This window comes from Dendropsophus ebraccatus, chromosome 2, assembly GCF_027789765.1.
Source record: "Dendropsophus ebraccatus isolate aDenEbr1 chromosome 2, aDenEbr1.pat, whole genome shotgun sequence".
Taxonomy (NCBI): Eukaryota; Metazoa; Chordata; class Amphibia; order Anura; family Hylidae; genus Dendropsophus; species Dendropsophus ebraccatus.
In genome coordinates this window covers 58,870,859-58,889,754 of record NC_091455.1, presented here as the reverse complement: position 1 = coordinate 58,889,754, position 18,896 = coordinate 58,870,859, and the positions used below count along the sequence as shown (strand labels likewise).

General features: G+C 40.4%; 1 protein-coding gene across 1 annotated transcript in view; it reads left to right on the top strand.

Moving 5' to 3' along the window:
- Window positions 1–18,896, top strand: part of SNTG1 (syntrophin gamma 1) — a 397,146-nt gene that overhangs the window by 154,425 nt on the left and 223,825 nt on the right. The window contains exon 3 of the mRNA XM_069960047.1: window positions 13,098–13,139. The gene's annotated coding sequence lies outside the window, so the exon portion shown is untranslated. The remainder of the gene's footprint in view (window positions 1–13,097; window positions 13,140–18,896) is intronic.

Below are 18,896 nucleotides of genomic sequence, written 5' to 3'. Positions count from 1 at the left end.
TAGAGATGGTACCTGAAGCTGTGGGATTCCCATTACCTTATAGATTATAGGCCCTCGCGGGCAGGGTCCACTTCCCCATGTACCAGTCTGCCATTTGCCTTCATGTAATGTGTTTTGATCTTGTAATGTTCTTGTTTGTTACCCCTGTCACCTCTGGAATTAAGGGTGCTTTATAAATAAATTATTATTATTATTAACCCCTTAGTGACCGCCGATACGGCTTTTTACGGCGGTCACTAAGGGTCCTTATTCTGCTGCCATCAGCTTTTTACGGCGATGGCAGAGAATAAGGCTGCGGGGCCGGGACGGCCCCCACCCCATCCCCCCAGCTACCGGAGGTAGCTGAGGGGTTGGGGCAGTGCGTGGGGTCCGTCCCGGCCCCCCCCCTTACCGACAATCGCCGCTATTAACGTTATAGCGGCGGCCGTCGGTAAAGGGGATTACCGGTGCCGCCGCCGCCTTTCATCTCCCCCCGCCGTGAATCCACGGCGGTGGGAGATGAAATAAGTGTATATCAGACCCCAGATCAGACCCCCCTAGTGCCCCGATAACTAACCCCCCCTCCCCCGGCCGCCATCCCTGCGAACAAACGATGTTTGTTCGCAGGGATGGAAAAGTTTAAATGAATGAAAGCCCCATGCTCTCCGCCACCGGAGGTAGCGGAGAGCATGGGGCAGTCTTCAGGGACCCCCCTGTGGGGTCCCGGTACAAGCGATCAGCGGTATATACTATATACCGCTGATCGCTTGTACCATGTGCCGCCGGCACTTTTTATCCCTGTCACCATAAATGATTGGTGACAGGGGATAAAAAGTGATGTCCCCCCACCCCCTCTCCAGATTGCGGTAACCATGCCAGATTACAGGTACCCACCCGAGATTACCTATAAGCACTTCAGTTTATCCGTAACCACCCCACATTGCCCGTAACCACCCCACGTTGCCCGTAACCACCCAAGATTGTCTGTAAGCACTGCAGGTTGCCCGTAACCACCCCAGGTTGCCGTAATCACAGCAGGTTGCCCGTGACCACCCCATGTTGTCCGTAACCACCCCAGATTACCTGTAACTACCCCAGGTTGCCCATAACCACCCCAGACTGTCCGTAACCACCCCACATTACCTGTAATCTCATTTTTTTAATTTTATTTTAGTAACTGCGCTATTCTAATAACCATTACTAGCTGCTGTTTTGCTCCAGCAAATTGGCGCTCCTTCTGAGCCCTGCTGTGTGCCCATACAGTGGTTTATGCCCACATGTGGGGTACCGTTTTACTCAGGAGAACCTGAGTTACAGATTTTGGATGTTTTCTCTCCTGTTCCTCGTCAAATTGAGAAATTTCAAACTAAACCAACATATTATTGGAAAAATTCGAGTTTTTCATTTTTACTGGCCAATTTTGAATACTTTCCTCTAATACCTGTGGGGTAAAAATGGTCACCACACCCCAAAATGAATTCTCTGAGGGGTGTACTTTCCAAAATGGAGTGAATTATTGGGAGATTTTACCCTGCTGGCACTACAGGGGCACTGCAAACGGACCTGGCGCTCAGAAACTTCTTCAGCAAAATCTGTATTGAAAAAGCTAATTGGCGTTCCTTTCCTTCTGAGCCCTCCTGTGTGCCCATGCAGTGGTTTATGCCCACATATGAGGTACCTTTTCACTCAGGAGAACCTGCGTTACAAATTTTGGGGTACTATTTTTCTCTTGTTCCTCGTGAAATTGAGAAATTTCAAACCAAACAAACATATTATTGGAAGAATTCGAGTTTTTCATTTTTACTGTCTTCTTTTGAATACTTTCCTGTAATACCTGTGGGGTCAAAATTCTCACCTCACACCAAGATGAATTCTTTGAGGGGTGCACTTTCGAAAATGGGGTGACTTATTGGGGGTTTTCTCTCTACTGACACTACAGGGGCACTGCAAACGCACCTGGGGCTCAGAAACTTCTTCAGCAAAATCTGCATTGGAAAAGCTGATTGGCGCTCCCTTCCTTCTGAGCCCTGCTGTGTGCCCATACAGTGGTTTACACCCACATATGGGGTACCGTTGTACTCAAGAGAACCTGCGTTACAAATTTTGGGGTGCTTTTTCTCTCATTTTCCTTTTGAAAATGAGAAACTTTAATCTAAACGTATATATTATTGGAAAATTTTAATTTTCCATTTTTTTACTGCCTAATTGTGAATACTTTCCTCCAGCCCCTGTAGGGTTAAAATGCTCATTATACCCCTAGATTAATTCTTTACGGTGTGTAGTTTCCAAAATGGGGTTTTCAGGGTACCAGACTTCTAAATCCATTTAAAAAAAGAACTGGTCCCTAAAAAAATCAGTTTTGGAAACTTTTGACGAAAATGTGATAATTTGCTGATGAATTTCTAAGCCCCGTAACACCCTAAAAAAGTAAAATATGTTTACCAAATTATGCCAGAATAAAGAAGACATATTGGTAATGTGACTTAGTAACTAATTTATGTGCTACGACTTTCTTTTTTTAGAAGCAGAGAATTTCAAAGTTCATAAAATGCAAATTTTTTAAATTTTTCATTATATTTTGATGTTTTTCACAAAAAACACACAAAGTAGTGACCAAATTTTGCCACTAACATAAAGTGCCATATGTGACGAAAAAACTATCTCAGAATCGCTAGCATACGTTAAAGCATCACTGAGCTATAAGAGCATAAAGTGAGACAGGTCAGATCTTGAAAAATTAGCCTGGTCATTAAGGCCCAAACTAGCTGCAGCACAAAGGGGTTAATAATAATAATAATAATATGATAATGGTGTGTTTTGCCTCCCTTGGCTGTTCCAACATACTGTCTTGTAATGGTTTATAATTTAGATGACCGTTATATAATGTACTGTTGCAGTTTATTTGGCTGTATAGGTCTAACAACCCTCCTGTTACCTCCAGCACCTAGTAGCCATTTACTACCACATAATTGACTTTTGACATTCCCTGAAAATTCACAAGTGCAGCGGTTTCTTTTTCATGCTCACAACAGAGCTTCACAAAAAGTTTTAATCCTTGATGTGAAATAACAAGACAGATATTTTGTTGCCCTAGGCCAAGTACCAGAAAAAAGAAAATAGGTTGAGGGTGACATAAAAACCACACAATAAAATCATATTTGCCTGCCCCAATCCCCAGCAGGTGCTGATCCAACGACTCCTGTCCCCACTGACTACCGCTGCTTACTGGTTTCTGAGACATGTTGAGCTGACATGAACTAACTAGTGATTAAAGAATAGTGAAATATTCGATATTCGTACGAATATCTCCCGGAAATTCGATCCCATTAAAGTCTATGGGAACAAGTATTCGATTATTGAACAACATCTATTCGACCACTTGGAGGTAAAAACCGGAAGCTGGGAGATTTGAACGCTTATCGAATATTTATCGAATATTCGGCGAACTATTCGATAATATTCGATAGATCAAATACCTTACTATTCGATCGAATATCTATTTGATCGAACAGTATTTGCTCATCACTAGAACTAACTGTTCGTCCAGTGAATAGCTCAAGTTATTTGCAGCTGTGGGAGATCAGGGCAGGTGGGTATGAATATGTTTGTTTTTATGTCACCCAGAGACAATATTTTTGGGGGCTGCATCTCTACTCTTCAGAGAATGTATTATGTCTTGTGTATCATATTTTCCTATGTTTGGTCTTAGGACTGCCATTTTCTATCAACTACTGCCCCTTCTTCTACTAACCACCATCTTTAATTTAATTAAACTTTTAATTGTAGCTGCCCCCTCACAATTAAAGGGGTTATCCAGCGCTACAAAAACATGGCCACTTTCTTTCAGTGAGACCACCACTCTTGACACCAGTTCAGGTGTGGTTTGCAATTAATCTCCATTCACTTCAATGGAACTGAGTTTCATAAAGCCACTCAAACTGGATATAAGGAAGAATGAACCCGCTCATTCTTTGAATGGACAGCGGAATCCGTCCGACCATAAAATGGAGCCTATGGCACTGGTGGAGATGCGTGTTGCCCTGAGTTTGACGAGCAACGGATCCGCAGGAACCTTCTGCGTGGATTCCTGTCTGAACATACACTAAGAGTGGTGCTGCCTCTGGAAGAAAGTTGCCCTGTTTTTGTAGCGCTGGACAACCCCTTTAAGCTAGGCAACTGCTACATAGGTGGTTATGCCCATGCCCATGGGCAGTAAGAGTGTTAGATAACTTTGTTCCATGAAGGTAATACCTATTGAAGGACACTGTTATGTCTATTATTTCTTTAAGTTGTTTAAGAAAAAAGTTTAAGCGTGAAAATCTGCATTAATAAGGGACATCTGGAAGGGTGTAAATGCTTACTTCAACCTAGTTTCAGAAAGCCTTTTTATGTTCCGAAGCTTTTAAAGCTATTAGAATGTTTAATTGAATTTAAAAGCATTAACACATGAGTGAAGAAACAAGTGGTACTAAAATATTCACATTTATTAACACAATTAACACTTCACCATATTTACATAGTCCATATTTTATTAATAGCAGCTTAAAATCAATAAAGACATGACTGCAATTCTTATTTGTATTAGTGCTGGAGAAAGAAAATCATTTATCAGTAGTGTGCAGGACACAATGATTTAATAGGTGATATTGAAAAATCAAAAGCCTATTTATATATACATTGCTGGACAATTTATACATTTGTAGAAACATAAACCGACAGTAAATTTTGTGTGACTGATCAAGACTGTCAAAAATTACAAAAATACCATAGCACACCTAGTCGGTCTCTAAGCAGACTCAAAACACTATTTAAAAAGACTCTATATGAGAAGCGGATGAAACAAAGTTATCGGTCCTGTAGTCCATCAGGACAAAGTCCATAGAAAAATGCAAAAGGTAACAGCATCCAGGCGTTGATAAAGTGCAAAAAAATGTTTTATTCCCTCATGGCAATGACATAGCAGCAACGTTTCGACCAAAGAGGTCTTTCTCAAGCTGGTACAATATACAAATGAACAGAGTATATATACAACATATAGCCAATCACATGTTAAGCTAGCAAATTGTTGCCAAGTATACAATTAACTTTATTTACCCTCACCACCACAATAAGTGTATGCGTGAACACATATAACTTACATAATAAAACCATGAGCATCCCCAGGACTTGCATCCAACCGACTCCATAGTATAACTAAAGAGCGTAAGCATCGGCGTCCTGACGATGTTACTGCTCATGTGCAGGGTTTAACCAATCAGCGATCCACTGATGACATCACAACGGTCAGCTGACCGCTGCCATGATAACCGCGACGCTCATACGGCATAATAGTAGAAATAAAAAAAGAAAAAGAAACCAAAAAAAGGGAAAAACAACTGTACTTCAGTTCATGAAAAAACTGACAAATGAATCATCATTCTTATTTGTTTCCAACATACAATCACAGTTCTAGATCACCACGAACTCGTCCATCGGTGTATAATTGCAAGTAGAATACAGTCCTTTATAGTCATAATATATATGTTCGGAGTGGTCACAAGAAAAACAAAAAAATACAAAAAAATAGAAATACAGAAAAAATCCAAGATGCATTATTATGATCCAAGATTGGAAAGCCACTATCATGTTATTATCCGTAGGACGTATGAGGTTGGATGAAGGAGACATCTCATGGTGTGTATGGTCAGTGTCCTCCCTGTGAACTTGAGAGGACACATGAAATCGTTATTGAACTTGGAGGCCTTATCGGGGTTTATGCAATTGACGCTTGTTCACATTGGAATAAAATGGATGTGGCTTACAAAGTGATGAGGTCCGAAATGGATCAGGAAAGCCGCACGTCATGACGCTAGTCAATCACCGGTTACCATGACGCTAGTCAATCACCGGTTAACAGCGATGAGAAGTCTGAAGAGGACCCTGGAGTCTGTATGTAATTCAACAGTCTGGCGTGGAACGGTGGGAGAGATGTGCGGATTTTTGAGCATATAATGCCGAAATGATAGTACTGTGCTCCAAGATCTCTAAGTTAAGTGTGCAGCTGTTGTGAACTTTCGGGACGCTATATACTATAGTGTTCTATACAGCATCTGAATTACCTCCGCATACACCTGGATGCTCCAGGAGTCACGCTGGTAAGCGTTGGGACAATACACACGATGCGATTTGTTGCAATTGCAATTATACGCCGATGGACGAGTTTGTGGTGATCAAGAACTGTGATTGTATGTTGGAAACAAATAAGAATGATGATTCATTTGTTAGTTTTTTCATTGGACTGAAGTACAGTTGTTTTTCCGTTTTTTTTGTTTTCTTTTTTTATTTCTACTATCATGCCGTACGAGCATCGCGGTTGTCATGGCAGCGGTCAGCTGACCGTTGTGATGTCATCAGCGGATCGCTGATTAGTTAAACCCTGCACATGCACAGTAACATCGGCAGGACGCCGATGTTTACGCGCTTTAGTTATACCATGGAGTCGGTTGGATGCAAGTCCTGGGGATGCTCATGGTTTTATTATGTAAGTTTTATGTGTTCACGCATACACTTATTGTGGTGGTGAGGGTAAATAAAGTTAATTGTATACTTGGCAACAATTTGCTAGTTTATGTGATTGGCTATATGTTGTATATATACTCTGTTAATTTGTATATTGTACCAGCTTGAGAAATACCTCTTTGGTCGAAACGTTGCTGCTATGTCATTGCCATGAGGGAATAAAATTTTTTTTGCACATTATCAACGCCTGGATGCTGTTACCTTTTGCCTTTTTCTATGATCAAGACTGTCATCAGGCCTGTACTTAGAGTTCATGCTGCCCTTGGCAGTTAAGGTGTTATGTCCCCTCAGTTCCCACAGTTGAGTAGTAAGGCCGCCACCTGTGCTTCCCTCCACAATGATAGTAAAGCCCCTCTGTGCTCCCATATATTGTTAGGCCCCCTATATTCCTCTGTGCACAGGGCCAGCTTCAGCACCTGGCTTACTCAAGCAAGTGCCGGGATCCACAGCATCTCAAGGGCCCCCACCCCGTCAATTGTTTCCCCCGGAATGCAGGGCCACAAGACACCCATGGAGTGATGTTGCAACCCCCCCCCCCCCCCACCCCTCACACACACACAGTTTTTAGTTTTGTGGGGCTGTAGAGGCAAATTAATGCTCCGGGTATGTCCTGCAAAGTCCAGCCCCCATCCCAAAAAGCTCCACTCCCGGCCCCCGGTGGAAGATTAACCTGAATGTGCAGTGCCCGAGGAGGTGAGAAGGGAGCTGTTCAACAAAAAGGATGGTAACTCATCACTGCTAGTTGGAGCTTTCCAAGCATCTTGTATAGTAGTCAGTATAATTAAGGTCACCCAGCTTTCATAGCATCTTGTATAATAGGGCCACCCAGTTTTCCTAGCATCTTGTATAATGGAGGTCACCCAGCTTTCCCAGCATCTTGTATAGTAGTTAGTATAATGGGGTCACACAGCTTTCCTAGCATCTTGTATAGTAGTTAGTCTATCCACTTGATCCAAACACAGGTGAGTAGGTGCAGGTCATCCACCACAAGGACCAGATAATATGGAATATAAAATGTAATTATCAAAACAATAAAATACATAACATGTTTCCAGGCTGGAATGGCCCCTTCCTCAGGTGAATGCACTAAAAATAAATGTAATCCCCTGCAGGGGCCTCCCCCTGCAGGATGCCACCCTAATGGTATATACAGACCTGGCTGTCATACATATTCAGAAATATTATGTAAGTATAAAAGATATAAGCATGGTCTAAGGACTGTTTTTTTTACATTTTTCCATAGTTTTGCAAACTCTTCAGCAATGTCCTGACTAGTACATTTCGATAACATACATTAAAGAACTCCATGTGACAAAATACAGAAAGGGCAGCCTCTCTATTGTTCACTGATCTTGGTGAGAAAGAAGAAGAAAAAGGTTTCATGTGTGGTCCTAGTTTTCTATTACTATTAGTTTTTCTGCAAAAGTAATATAGTAAAGTTGGAAAGGAAAATCTCCATCAAAATCAACTTGTAATCCTAGTCTTGATACAACGGAATGTAAAAAAAACGCCTATAAAGTATTTGCCAATGTCTTTATTTAATGGGAAAAGCCTTCCCAGCTTCAAAAAGTGTAGGTAATAGATTTTACCCTAAGGCCTGATCCACAGCTTAGACTGTTCACTAATGCTCCATATTACCTTTCATGCTGCTGTCTCTTAAAGGGCATATTCTAAGTTGTATTTCACACATTTTGCTCATTGCCTAGATTACCAACCACCACTCCTATGTATAAAGAGTAGTCAGTCCATCCTTTGCCTTTAAAGAGGTTGGCCAACTTGTAATTAAATCTATTTACAAAAGTGTATATCTTCACGTACACCTCAACTTAGAATATGATCTTAGAAATGGGAATAACTTTTTAGGTGTGCATAAAGACATAGAGGCCCTCTTTTATATGTGTGCAGTGTATGGCTATGTTCACACTACGTTTCTTCCTCTCCGTTTTTGAAAAGAAAAAATGACATCCGTCATTTCACTGTTTGGCCACCGTGCAATGTCGGATGTAATGGATGCCATGGATGCCATTAAAAAGGACACCTGTTCCTTAAAAAAAAAAAGGCCCCGTTAGGTACTGTAGGTGGAAAACTAAAAGAGTTATGGGTCTTAGAAGGCGAGGAAAAAACGAAAACGCTAAAGTGACAATTGGCCTGGGCCTTAAGGCTATATTAGGCCCAGTCCTTAAGGGGTCAATGTTGTTGTTTTTTTCTTGTTTTCCTGTTACATTATGTACGCGCACAATCTATATGTTAACCCTTTTATATGTACAGGACTCTGTAAATAAATTAAATAAATGAAAAATAACAAACCAGGAAAAGACCCTTTAAGAGCTACTGTACATTTACATAGCAAGAGTGTTCACATGGTTGGCACCACTTAAACATCAAGGATATAATGAACAATGTACTTCAAGCTAGTGGGGTTTAGTCTAACAGTAGTCTCACAAGTTCCAGATAGTAGAAATATTCCTTGGCACTCACCAAGTCATAAACAACTTTTTTTATTGCTTCACAGTTGGAAAATACACAGACTAACAAGGCTGTGTTGCATCCCATGTACTTTCCCACTGTGAAGCAATAAAAGAAGTTGTTTATGACTTTGGTAAGTGTTGTGCAATATTTCTACTGTACATTGATGACTAGTCTTATCAGTCCTTCTTATACACGAGTGCCCAAAACCACACTCAGGATTCCATGTAGGCTCGGATAAGTGGTTTGTATAGAGGCAAAGCATAGAAAATAAAACACAGGAAAGATAAAGACTTTAAAATCTGCTACATTTATCAGCCATAAGAATGCTTTATATGGCGCCAGCACTTCTAAACAGTCACCTTTCTTCCAGCAGACAGGTCAGCATCTTAATAAATATCTATTGTAATCTTTTTGCAGGACTCTCAAATGTTCTAGGCTAATAGATGTTGTTTCCTGAGTTTCCTCAGCTGTCTTTCTAAAAAGTAAGTTACACTGTAATATTGGCCATACAAAGTTAAAGTGAATGTACCACTGGTATATCGCTTTTCTGATATTTACATGAATAGACTGGTGCTGGCGCAGGGATGTTGGTGCAGCAGTCCTTCTTTTGAACCACAGGCTGGTTACCGCATACGGCTCTGGTCTATTCCAGGGCACTACCCGGGGGGAGAATTAATGAAGGCGGGCCGGTCTGCCCCAAGTGGGAGAAAGCCCCCGAACTCTATGACGCGGTCCTATTGATTTTAACGAAGCTGCGTCATATAGTGGAGGGGGTTTCCCGCCTCCAGTGCTTAACCCCCGACCGTTGCCCAAGAAAAGAACGGCGATGTATGCGGGAACCGGGCCCAGCCATATCTAGTTACGCCCTTGTCTAACATTGTCGTCCCTGACATATTTTAAGTGTCCCAGTTCCTTGTCAATATAAGGAAATTATATTGAAGTTAAAACTAAAGATTCCCTAAACCTCCCTAAACCTGGCTTCAAGTCGTCATACAGTTACTAATCTCTTTCTTGTAGAAACGAACAAGAAATCATTAAAACATTTATAATCCTCCAGAGACCTAAATAATTGACATCACAAGTAACTTTCATTGTTTTCTCCTTTAATTCTAATAATAATTAAAAGATAGGGAGCTGCTATCAAGATTGGCACAGTTGATGCCATTTATCACTGACATTAAGAGGACTACAGCATACTTTACGGTGATTTTCTTTCTGTTTTTCAATTAGGCTATGCATATCATTTGGTAAGAAACATAAGATGAATATATAAATAGAGAAAGATTTCTCTGGTAAAAGAAAAAGTACTGTACCAGAAAAAAAAGGATTGATTATGAGAATCAGGTGGAAGCTTACATATAGAAAGAGAGAATCCCCGCACTCACCAAGTTGAATTATGCTTGTTTATTCAGTGCAAAACATCATAGGTTACAGTAGGACGTGTTTCGCATATAGCCTTCATCAGCTTCATGGAGCTGATGAAGGCTATATACTGAAACGCGTCCTCTTGTTCCCTATGATGTTTTGCACTGAATAAGCAAGTATAATTTAACTTGGTGAGTGCTGGGATTCTTCCAATCGTTATTTCTGGGACACTGCTCTGCCACGAGCACCACTACCACCAGAGTGCCGTCTCCCCAACTATACATTGCATATAGAAAGGGGCCTTAGATGCATAAGACAGAGAATATAATTGGTCACATTGGGCAACTAACAATTTTAGAAAATCTTCCCCAAAGCCAAGAACAAATCATCCATACACCCTCCATCTCGATAATCCTAACTATACCTAGGTCAAGTCCCCGAGACCCTCCTCCCATCCCTGACAGATGCATGTACTATCTGATGCCTTATAATGGAGATATACAGTATTATCCACAGTACAATGGAGATAGCAGCTCACAAAAGATGCCACTTAAAAGTAATATGGGAGAACTGTATGCTAAGCTGCGGACTATGATCATAGCTTTGCTGTGTGCATTAGTCCATGGAAACGCTGAACCAGTTCTGTGTATATTTCCTGTTAAATGTGAAAATTGTTATACCTAAAATGTATTTTGTATTTGCTGAAAATCATTGCCTTTGCCCTTGCATAGAACAGTGCATAAAGAGTCCATACATAGCACTTTGTATTGATGTAATTATATTCACTTTGCAGATTCCACAACCTCATATTTGTAATCTTTCAGGCCATCTATGAACGCTGTCACACAGTGTTTCCGTCGAAAATCTTTGATCCTAATCACTTTACCGGCTTTGATTGGTGACAGTAATGGCTTAGTACACTGTACATATTTTTCTTCCATATATTCTCAGCTTGGCGCACTATTCATCAAAGCAAACTTTGCATCTTTTTTCTTATAACTGTGCCTCTTTGGGATAAAGGATTCCTGAGAGAAGCGTTTGAGCTGCTCTCTGTGTTCCCTGCCCTCTCTCTGATGGCATTAGCTATGCTGGCCGATTCTTAAGTGGGTCTGCTGGTCACTTAGATCACAACAAAAACATGAAGGGAAAATAAGAGTGCTAAGGATGCCGTGAAAACGCTTTTCATACGTTATGCATAATAAGGTTTTTTATTTTTATCCTTTCTATTCTAAACATAGCTAATCATGGCTAAAAGGATGCCTGATTTAACCCTTCAAAATCTAGAGGTATTTTATAAGTTGATGACCATACAGTTTTTATCTAATTTACACAAACATACAGTAGATCAAAGAGTTTTCACATAGTAAGGTTGAAAAAAGACACATGTCCATCAAGAGAGGGGTTGAGTGAAGGAAAGGGGGATGGGTGAATATTTTTTTTTTCTCCTGGTGGAGGGATTGCCCCTCTGTTTGTCATCCTCTGCACTGTTTTCCGGATATTAACAGTTTATTTAATATGCTAATGAGGCATTTCAGTGCACCGATCCATCCCGGCCAGCCCGCCCCTCCTAACTAATATTGGCAGGGGGCCCAGAGCACCTCCCCAATACTCATATGCTAGATGGGCTGGCAAGGGCAGATTGGTGCATGCCTCATTAGCATAGTAAATAAAGTAATAACCTGAGAACTGTGCGCTATAGGGACATATCAGCAGTTTAGGCTTCTAACTTGCTGATAGTTTCACTTTAAATTAGTTGGTCATACTTCTCCTTCAGGAGACTCTGTCAGCAGATTTATGCTGTCCTATCTCACTGTAGCATAAACTAGTGACAGAGAAGCTGAACAGAATGATGCACCACTTACATTGTTCTGTGTCGCTGAAGTGAAGATATCCTCCTAAATAACATGGACAATAAGTAGTCCTCTCCATTATGTGCATGAGCCCAGTGGTCCTCAATATTCAAGCAGAAAAATCTGCCTACCAGCTGTTGATTGGCAGTTATCTATCTGTGCTGTGTATAGTCAGTCAACTGTCACTCAGCAGCTGTAAGGTGGGGGGAGGAGTATGTCAAGATGCTATTCTCCTGCATATTAGGAGAACGGCTGAACAGAATGATGTAAGTAATACACCGATCTGTTAAGCATTTCTGTCACTAATTTATGCTGCCCTCATTTAAGGTAGTATAAACCTAGTGACAGATTCCTTTTAAGCATATCATCTGAAGGCTAAACAAATGTAATTCTTTAAATCTTTCCGTTTTTAGTACATTAGCCTCATGCACATGGTTAAATTATGGCTTAAAGGAGACATGATTTCTAAGAATGTGTAATAGATCTTCCTTACTGTAAATGTATACCATGCTATGATATACCTCTCTGAGCCTTTTTTTCCTGATTCATATGAAATACAACAGAAATAAAATGCAAGCTGTATTACAAATGTATTATTGCTTAGAATCGTTGACTCTAGGGGAGAATAGTTCTATAATATGGTGATGTATAGAGGTACCATTTGGCCGCACATTGAGAATTTGAGGATGATTTCTGGCAGTTGGAATGTTCTTTGAATTGAATAGCTTTATTTAAACAATAAATTGTTCATTTCAATAATATATTCTGTTATTTACCATATAAGTAGTCTGAAAACATTAAATGTAATGACATTATGAGACTTAGTTATGAATATGACATTTTTCTTTTCATTTCTTTTTTTTTTTTTTTTTACAGATGATCCAGATTCAGACATTAAGTATTCATCTGATACAAAAGGTATGCAGTGCTACAATATATGAATGTATATTGCAGCTGTTCTTTTCTGTTCATGACGATAATGGAATCTACATTAAAGTGCATGGAGCACATGGGAAAGAGTACTGCTTTATACAAGGCTTTAAAATCTTTTTCTACTGTGGCGTTACCAGCAAGAACAAAGTGATGTCTAAGTCTCATCAGTAGTTGAAGCAAGTTTTAAACTAAAAAAATAAATAAAAAATACCGCTATGTTCACATTATGAAGCTTTACTACGTTGCTCGTGTACATTGTGATACTGGCAAAAAAAATTAAGGTTTATTGAGTCCCGAGAAAAAATATACACTTGTAAAATAAACCAAATATATTTACTAGTAAGCTATGTTTCGTTCATTAAAGTGAATGAAACCACCTAAGATATACCGCAGTATACATATTTGCTGATATCCCAATGTGTAACAGCAAGTACAGTTCTGATAGGAACAGAGTTTAGATTTTCCCTGAAGACAAAATAACATTGAGGCTATGTTTCCACTTCGGGAACATATCAGGGAAAGACGGAAGCTAATAATGATGATCATGATCAATATTAGCTGCCCTCTATATTACAAGAGGACAGCCTTTTCCCGCTATACTCTCAAAATTGGAACATAGCCTAAAATAGATACAACAGGAATCAGTTATGTTTCTAACTATCTCGCAGGGAAGTGCGATAGGATGTCACAAGAATCAGCAAGATTATAGGGTGCTGGTTGAGCTATGTTTCTGTAGCATTCACGTAGTCTTTTTCTCAAGTATCTGTTTGTAGCAGAACCTCTGAAAAGGTGACCATCTTCTGTGACTTCCCTAAGGGTACTATTACACGGAACGATAATCGGCCGAATCGGCCCTATCTGGCCGATTATTGTTCCGTGTAATAAAGACAACAATCAGCTGATGATCGTTGTCATCCGCTGATCGTTGATAAAGGTTCTGACCTAAAATGGTCGGGCGCCGACCGTGCACCGCTACATGTAATAGCGGTGCGCGGCCGACGCTGATGATATGAAAAGAGGAATACATTACCTATCCAGGCTGCAGGGCTTCTTTTCCTCTGTGCTTCTCCCCAGGTTCTTCACAGCGGTTTGTCTCAGCTGACAGGCTGCTCGGCCAATCACAGGCCGGGACCGCCACGGGCAATGATTGGCTGAGCGGCTGCAAGGACATCGGTAACTATGTCCCGGCATCCCTTGTTAAACGATTATTGGGCCGTGTAATAGGCCCAGTAAACGAGCGCCAATGTATCAGGTATTATCGGGCCCCCATCGGCCCTTGTAATACCACCCTTAGTCTAGGTTATTGCTAAATAGTTGTTGCCAAAATTAGACAATTATTTTAGTGTATTGTTTTTTCATTAAATACAAGTGGTTTACAAGAGATGAGAGAATACAAGAGGGAGGTTTTAACCCCTCCTAACCCCCTTAGTTTTAAATTGTGGCTTCTTTTTTGGTTTCTTTACGCTTTATCTTCTAAGACCCATAGTGTATTTTTCCCCCAAATAAAATCTGTGAATTTTTCTCCCTACAGATAGATAGATTTGTACCACATTTTGATCACTTTTTTAAAAAATTTTCCTGCCATGAGATACAACTAAAAATCTGTTTTAGACTTTGCTATTATTTTAGGTTTGGTTCAGACACGATTTAGAGCCAGGCACCTTAATTGCTATTGATCATGGCATCTAAAGCGTTAAATGACTATCATGGGAGTGATCTCGAATATTAGTTGTTTACAGATTGATGGCATTTGCAGAAAGCTAGTACTCACTGGCTATTAAAGGGCTCAGTATATGTTATTCTCCCTCACCCGACCAATGCTTAGAATATACATCATGGGTTAGGAATAGGTTTAAGCAGCGTTCAACAAAAATAAAATATTCAGTGGGGGGAAAAAACTGCGCCCTGACAAATCTACCTACTGCCAACCTACCCATAGACAAATTTCCAGTTGTGATAAAATCCTGGCATGTAAAACCTTACCTGTGATAAATAAAGCACTATAAATAATATAATATCTTATATGCTGATATCCCAGTCAAAAAATACAGCAGGTTACAGAAATATATAGAATTGATTTTCTGGATTGTAAATGTCAATCACATCTTTGCAAGGGTTCTCAGGAAGACAAAACATTCTGCTAAGTTGGTTGAATGTTAAAAAAAAGAACAAAAAGAAATTAGTAGAAAAGTAGATGTAGAACGTGAGAAAGACTTGCTGATTCTTACCTAAACGAGGCCAAGGGGATCATTGCATTATCCTGGTAATTATCTTTGTGGTGTATTATACAGAGTGTTGTTTTTGAAGGAAAAACTATCAATTTGTTCTTCATATTAAATTATTTTCTGTAATATTGGTCGATTCAGATGAGAGGAAAAATGTATTCTGAATGTAAGCACTTGTTCTTCAAATGTCATTATTTACCAGCCTTTCTGAAAATACTAGCTTACAATAAGAGCCTGAAACTTTTGTCCATTTTGTTCTGTTAAAATTAGTGACATAGTTATAGGAGATGCAGATGTAGTAATGGCTAGCGTTAGACCCCTCTGCCCCATTCAAAGTATCTGGCATTATGTTTTTCCCTCGTCATTACATTGACTTATAGGGCCACTTAATATGGGGATTTTGGTGGTTTCCCTACAAGAGCCACCCCTTGGCTGGGTCCTTCCTGGAGGGATATCTGGCTAGTCCTGTGTTTCGAGACTCTTTAATGAGGCTCCACTGGCTCCTTTTTGCATATTTGTAGTTCCCAGAGAGCAATGCACCTAGAACTTCACTGCATTGAGTGCTTTAATCAGAAGCCAACGGTGTTATCTTTGTTCTTCCTAAGATCGGTCATCTGTATGGCTCTACTGGGCATTGCTCCCACCTAGCCAGAATCCTGCTCCACACTGATGAGGGGCAACACCCCAAAACATCTGCCTGTGGATGGATACCTGGCCTTAGTTTTTCCCTTGTCATTACATTGACTTATAGGGCCACTTAATATGGTGGTTTACCTACAGGAGTCACCCCTTGGCCGAGCCCTTTCCCCAATGGATATCTGGCTAGTCCTCTGTTTTGAGATTCTTAAATGAGGCTCCACTGGCTCTTTTTTTGCATATTGGCATTATGAAGGACACATAATGGGTACGACCCTGACGCAGGTTGTCTGAGGGTTATAATAACTGCCCCACTTGGAGAAATCCTATAGTTTAGTATGCTTTGTAAATGTATAAACAACTACAGACATCTGTTACCAAAAGAGGGATAATCTATGGTCCTTTTTTACATTTCCCTCTAACAATCCACTAGTTTACTATGTTTTAAACAAGCTCTTCACCAGATACTATACATTTACCTTTAGCCATACATGTTACACTCTTAAGGGACTGAACCAAACTTTTTGCATTAATACATGATATATACAATCCTAGATTAATAATAGGCATATACACATAGCTGACTTGCTGCCGAGAAGACTAATTTGCAATGATTGCTTCACGGGGCGCTGGCAGAGTGAAAGAAGGAACCCTGTTTCCTTGTCTGATTAGATACTGCGGTTGCTGTTGGTTGCGACATTGTATTGTCATTTATATGTTGAAATTGACACCCACTGCTGTTGGCAGCTCCAGGCTACTTTTTTGTTTGTTTGTTTATCTTTAGAATAAGGAATCATACAGTTTGCTACTATATATAAATTTAAATGTCTGCTCACATACAATGTTCATACTGGTTCTGGTTAGATCCTGTCTCGAAAAACATGGTATAGCCCACAGATTAGTCCACAGTAACTCTTCCTAAAGCAAAACAAAATACAGTGGTGCCTTGGATCACGAGCATAATTCGTTCCGGGACCATGCTTGTAATCCAAATCCACTCTTAAACCAAAGCAAATTTTCCCATAAGAAATTATAGAAATGCAGACAATTGGTTCCACACCCCAAAAATAATAATTATTCTGAATTCTGAACATGTAAAACAGATGAAACAAACATTCAGAAACAGCAGAATATGTGATATTATAAGTTACTGTACAGTAATAGAGAGAATGAGATACACAAGGGCTGTCAGGGACTGCAGGGAGCATGAAGGAATGAGCAGGACATATGTGGGCACATATATGCAGCACTTTCTGTCCAGGGAAAGAGGGGTTACAGCTATGAAGAGATTACCTCCACCATCCTGTCCTCTGATGCAAGCCCCAGCCTGAAGCGGATCTGCTATGATTTGAAAGGTGAGGGAGACTTCCTGGGTCAGAGTACAGTGCTGTAGACCACGCTAAGCAGACCATGCCCCTCCCCTACTTGCGCTCCCACCCAGTACAGGGAGCTCTTAAACCAAAGCAATGCTCTTAAACCAAGTCACAATTCTGAAAAACTGTGAGCTCTTAAACCAAAACGCTCTTAAACCAAGTTACTCTTAAACCAAGGTACCACTGTAGTGGAAACATGGTGTCAGTCATACCACACACTTATCATGTGACCACAAAAGTTCAGGTAACAATGTCCAGGTATCGGGTGAACAGTATTTTATCGAGAAGTGGACCTTAGATGGTCTTACTACTGTTAGCAATGGCTCCGAATCAGATCTGTTACTGCCAGTATAGAAACAGTGCTGACATTCTTCACCCTAATTCCTGTGGATTTTTTTTTTACTTTTTTTTTAAGAATATAACAATATCGCCTACAGACAGGCATACTTGTCTCGAAACACCTACAAAAGGTGCTATCATCCTTTACATGGAACATACACATGGTGAATAGATTGGTCCATTAACTATAATAAAATAATTATTCCTGTTGATGTTACATGATGCGTGTGATGTTACATGATGCGTGTGTGTCAGGTTCAGCATGGCTTCAATTTTGAATAAATCCTTAACAATGTCCCCAGCAAAGCACCCCCACACCATCACACCTCCTCCTCAATGCTTCACTGTTGGAACCAGGCATGTAGAGTCCATCCGTTCACCTTTTCTGCATCGCACAAAGACACGGTGGTTGGAACCAAAGATTTCAAATTTGAACTCATCAGACCAAAGCGCAGATTTCCACTAGTCTAATGTCAATTCCTTGTGTTCTTTAGCCCAAACAAGTCTCTTCTGCTTGTTGCCTGTCCTTAGCATTGGTTTCCTAGCAGCTACTTTACCATGAAGGCTGCTGTACAAAGTCTCCTCTTACTAGTTGTTGTAGAGATGTATCTGCTGCTAGAACTCTGTGTGCCATTGACCTGGTCTCTTATCTGGGCTGCTGGTAACCTGCGATTTCTGAGGCTGGTGACTCGGATGAACTTCTCCTCCGCAGCAGAGGTGACTCTTGGTCTTCTTTTCCTGGGACGGTCCTCATGTAAGCCAGTTTCTTTGTAGCGATTGATGGTTTTTGCAACTGCACTTGGGGACACTTTCAAAGTTTTCCCAATTTTTCGGACAGATTGACCTACATTTCTTCAGGTAATGATGGCCACTCATTTTTCTTTACTTAGCTGCCTTTTTCTTGCCATTATACAAATTCTAACAGTCTATTCAGTTGGACTATCAGCTGTGTATCCACCTGACTTCTGCACAACACAACTGATGGTCCCAACCCCATTTATAAGGCAAGAAATCCCACTTATTAAACCTGATCGGGCACACCTGGGAAGTGACAACCATTTCTGGTGACTATAACAAGAGAATGCCAAGAGTGTGCAAAGCAGTAATCAAAGCAAAAGCTACTTTGAAGAACCTTGAATATAAGACAGATTTTCAGTTGTGTCACACTT